Source organism: Hemiscyllium ocellatum, unplaced genomic scaffold, assembly GCF_020745735.1.
Source record: "Hemiscyllium ocellatum isolate sHemOce1 unplaced genomic scaffold, sHemOce1.pat.X.cur. scaffold_1548_pat_ctg1, whole genome shotgun sequence".
In the NCBI taxonomy this organism is placed as follows: domain Eukaryota; kingdom Metazoa; phylum Chordata; class Chondrichthyes; order Orectolobiformes; family Hemiscylliidae; genus Hemiscyllium; species Hemiscyllium ocellatum.
In genome coordinates, this window is record NW_026867804.1 from 38,434 (window position 1) to 43,672 (window position 5,239).

General features: G+C 43.0%; 1 non-coding gene across 1 annotated transcript; it reads left to right on the forward strand.

The window, feature by feature from the left end:
* The first annotated feature begins 4,493 nt into the window (after positions 1–4,493).
* trnas-uga (transfer RNA serine (anticodon UGA)) lies at positions 4,494–4,575 on the forward strand. The gene has a single exon. It is a non-coding gene; the product is annotated as a tRNA-Ser (tRNA).
* The last annotated feature ends 664 nt before the right edge of the window (positions 4,576–5,239 follow it).

Sequence of the window (5,239 nt, forward strand, 5' to 3'; positions counted from 1 at the left end):
TACGTGTATATCAGGAACCAAAGAACGACGAGAGGAAGATGAGGACTAGTCAAAAATAGGAGTGATGAATTGTGTGTGGAGTCAGAGGAGGTAGGAAGGCGCTAACGAATATTTTTTGTTAGTATTCATATTGGTTTAAGACAACGGTGTCGAGGAGAATCTGAGATACAGGCGACTAGACTGGATGGTTTACGATGCAGTTTACAAGGAGGACTTGTTAACAATTCTGGAAGGGGCGAAAATAAGTAAGTCCCCTGGGTCAGCTGGGATCTATCCAAGGATTTCCTGGGAAGCCAGTGGGGAGATTGCAGAGCCTTTGCCTTTGATCTTTATTTTCGATATTGTCTACAGGAATAGCACTCGAAGATTGGAGGATAGCAAAAGTTGTTCCCTTGTTGAAGAAGGGTAATACAGAAGACCAAAGTAATCTTGGACCAGTGAGCCTTACCTTTCTTGTAGGAAAGAATATGGAACTGAGTATGAGAGACAGGATGTATAATCATTCAGCCAGCAACAACTTGATTTCAGAGGGTCCACATGGTTTCGTGAGTTTTTCGAGAAGGTGACCAAGCATGTGGATGAGGGTAGGGCACTTGACGTGGTGTACATGACGTCTGTAGAACCTTTGATAAGAATCCACATGTTAGGCTGTTGGAGAAAATGCAGAGGCATGGTATTGACGATGATTTCGCTGTTTAGATTAGAAACTGGCTTTCTCTGAGAAGGCAGCAAGTGGTGGCTAATGAAAATATTCACCCTGGAATCCGGTAAGGGGTGGTGTGGCACAACGATCTGCTTTAGGATCACTGTTGTTTGTCATTTTCGTAAATGACGAAGACGCAGGCATAGGGTGAATGAGTTAGTAAGCTTGCAGATAACACTAAAGGTGCTGGAGTTGTGGGCAGCGTGGAAAAATGTTGCAGGTTGCAGGGGAGCTGGAATAATTTGCAAAATTGGTCTAAGAGGTGGCAAATAAAGTTCAATGCAGCTAAATGTGAAGTGATTCACTTTGGGAACAATAACAGGAAGACAGAATACTGAGTTAATGGAAAGATTCTTGGTAATGTGGATGGGAAGAGTGAGCTTGGAGTCCATGTACATAGTTTCAAGCCAGGTTGATTATTATTTTTGGATTACTTACCGTGTGGAAACAGACCTTGGGGCCCAACAAGTATAAACCGACCCTCCGAGGCGCGACCCAGACAGACGCATTTTCTTTCACTTACCCGTTTACCGAACCTGCACATTTTTTGGATTGTGAGGGGAAAACAGAGTAACGGGCAGAAACCCACACAGATAGCCGCTTGAAGGAGGAATTGAACTCGCGTCGCTGGTGTTGCAATGCAGCAGTACTAACCAGTGTGCTCCTAGCGAAAGAGTACAACGTCGTCGGTTTTATTGGTGGAGGATTGAGTTCCTGAGCATAATGTCATGCTGCAACGAAACAAAACACTTGTGTGGCTCCACTTGGAATATTTTGAACTGCCTGGTCGCCCATTCCAGGAAGAATGTGGAAACATTGGAAAGGTTGCAGACGAGATAGAACAAGATATTGCCTGTCCTGAAGGAATAGTCTTATCAGGAAAATCTGAGAGGCTTGGGTCTGTTCTCATCCGAAGAAAGTCTGAGAGCAGATTTGATACAGAGTTACAAGATTTTTGCAAGGTTTGTGAAGATGTGCAACTCAGGTTTAGGTTGAGGGTGCAGGTCTGCTTGCTGAGCTGTTCGTTTGAATCAAATCTACAGCTCTGCAATCAAAACTACTCCCGGGAGTTACAAGATGATAAGAGGATTAGATAAGGTAGACGGTAGAACTATTTATCTTAGGAAGATGTTGTCAGCTTGTACGAGTGGTCATAACTCCAAATTGAGGATTTATAGGTTTAAGCGAGATGTCAGAGGCAGGTTCTTTGCTCAGAGAAAAGTAAGGGTGTGGAATGCCCTGCCTGTCAATGTCGTTAACTCAGCTAAATTATGGAGATGTAAACAATCCTTGGATAAACACATGGATGATGATGGGATAATATAGGGGGATGAGTTTAGATTAGTGCACAGATCGGCGCAACATCGAAAGCCAAAGGGCTTGTGCTGCGCTGTATTGTTTCATTGTTCTACGTTCTAAAGCTAAATCTCCACATCAGGGACCTCCAACCCCATGGCATCAATTAAGATTTCACCAGTTTCCACATTTCCCCTCCCTCCACCTGACCGCACTTCAAAACTTCCAGCCCAGCACCGTCCTTATGACCTGTCCCATCTGTTCCATTTCCTTCCCACCCATGTGTATCACCCTCCCCTCCAAACTATAAACTCTGCAACCTCCTCCGTGCACCTGTTCCATTGCCACCCACTCAACCTGTCACTAACCATTTCCAGATTCCACTGTCCTCATCGCAAAATGTCCTCCCACCTGTTGTGTATCGTCAGTAAATCTGTGGACATTTCACTCTGCAAATTCCATCAAGTCATTAAGGCAGATATAAATCATGGAAGTCGTATGACTCACCATTCCAGCACTGTACTAATTACTTTTTTACAACTTGAAAAATACGCAATAATCCAGATTAATTCTACAATTAAACAACGGACAATCCAGGACTTTTTTTTTAACTTTTCATCGTGAGCTCCGACCTTGTGCCAAGGCATTTGATACGGTCTTTTACGGAATGCCTACAAACATTTGATCAACTCTGCTTGCAATATGATCAAAGGACTCTGACGAAGTTGTCAAGTGTGTTTTTCCATTCAACAAATGATGTTAACTCAGTTTGACTCTAATCATCTTTTCTCAACGTCCTGCAATTACTTTCTTCACGATTGTCTCTCGTAGTTTCCAAATGACAGATAAGATATTGGAACAGATGGAAGCCATTCGTCCCATTAGGTCAGCTCCAAGTTTTAATGAGGTCACGTCTGATTTGGTTAATTCTTAATGGCACTTTTCCGCCTTATCTCCATTCTTCTTGTTTCCCAAATTGACTAATTGTGCGGCCGTCTCAACCTTGATTATACTCAGCCTTGACAGCCCTTCAGTGTAAAGAATTCTGCAGATTTGCTCCTCTCTCAAAGACAGAATGTCCTCCTCATCCCTGTCTTAAAGGATTAACGGTTCCCCTGAGATTAGGCTCTATATATTCTTCGCAAATTTCGTTTTTCATTAAATGTCTTTAGTCCCAGTCTTCTGGAAACTGACACTGATTGTTGGCAACATTTCCTCCACAACATCAACCCACCCATCCGCACTGCGCCCTCCCCTATCATTATAAACAGACCATAAAAATCTCCAGTTAACCTTCTTTGTTCCAAAGAGAAGAATCCCAACCTCAGTAATTTCTCGACAAAAGGGCTTTGCTCATCGCCACACATCATGCAAGGCGGAGAATTGCGAAGCAGTTTGGGGAAAATATCGCCACTGGGAAGGTTAAAACAAAACAAGGGAAAATAACAGTGAACCCGTGTCTCCAGCTTTGGAAAACTTTAGAATCTCTTTGGGAAGCGAAACCACAGGTGAATGAAGGGTGGATTGTCCCACTTAACACAGCCAGTCTTTCAGAGGCCACGACTGTGGATTCTGCTGTTCTCTCGACATGAACCAATCTGAGACATTGAAAGGATTTTCATTCCTGCGCGTCAGGAATTCAAACCTCGCCACGGCTACAAGACCACGCGAAGACTCGGGTGCAAACAAGTTACGAAAAAGCCTCGAAGAGAGCAGGACTCCTGTTATAGAAAAGTTGGTTGCTGTGACGTGGATGCGTTTCCAGCGGGTACAGGATTGTTGCCACTTCACTGCAGTGAATGTCCCACGATTTATTTTGCAAAAGAAAAACTGATACAGGACATCAATCACTTCGTGAAGGGCAGGCTGAAGTTTGAATTCGTGAAAAGCCTGTTTTTGGATCGTACAATGAGTAAGTTCAAACTGTCTCTGATGCGTAATTGGTCAACACGTTCATCCATTAACCGAACGGTTGGTGGTTTGGGACGTTCCAGGGTCGGATCTCTCACTGGTCATACTTCATTGGCTTTCTTTCCTGCACAGCTCCGGGTTTTTAATGTGGTCACAAAAATGTGCCCCAACCAGGAATCTTATCCAGAATCACAAAGGAATTTCTGTATCGTTTCAGTGGCTAATGCAAAGGACTGTGGATGTTGGGAATCTGAAAAAAAATAGAACATTCTGGGGAATGTCAACAGGTTTGTCAGTACTATTGGGAGAAAACGGAGTTCTGATAACGTTCTGAAACGTTGAATCGCCTTTTCCCAGCCCAGATCCTGCTCGACCTGCTGAGTAATTTTCTGCATTTTCCGCCGTCGTTTAAGCTGAATATAGATCCCACCTATCGGGGTGGAACACCCAGACCCACTTTGTCCCGACATTTCATCGATTTGAAAGCTGTGAGTTTTGAATGCAAATAAACCAAACAATGATTCACTACTGCTAATCTCCCCAGGGACAGAGACCTGGAAATGAGAACTCTGTGCACTCGGATGTAGTTGTGGCCGAGTGGTTAAGGCGATGGACTTGAAATCCATTGGGGCATTCCCACGCAGGTTCGAATCTTGTCAACTACGGAGAATTTTGGTAGCCTTTCGCTTTTGGAGAATCACTTCATCCAGGTCATGAATGGTGCAAATCTCCAGTTCACTCAAAGAACTGCACAGATGCACACTTGTTTTGCCAAATTTGTTTAGACTCGTTATGACACAGCATAAACCCTCCAGCTTACGATAAAACCAGTAACACAGAAGCGAGTTATGCTGTACAGGAATCTGCAACAATTCGATTGGCCAAGAACTACATGAAGTAAAAATTCAGCACTTCATTTGTAAAGTAAGAGAGAGGTTAATTAACAAACCAATGTATTTCTATTACCCATTTTGTTGTTCCATTCGATATTGCTATTCAAATAAAACTCCCAGTTAAGGTTTACAAAACAGCACTTCTTTATCAAAACCAGGCAGCTGTAGGTTCTTGTCTTCGGATCTTGCTGTCTCTTCTTTGTCCCTGTTGGGAGATTCTGTGTCAAAGATCACGGATCGAAAAGTTATTTTCCACATATATATTTTTTTCAAGAAGATTGTTACATGCAAGGTCCTGGCAGTCCTCCTCTCAACAGTTCAATGTCCCCCATCTCATACCCCAGAGCATCTGATTGGGTCCCTGTTTATTTTTAAAGACTTTCAAGAGACGCAATTAAAATTTGATTTGAAATTTATATATTTTCCTGATTAAAAT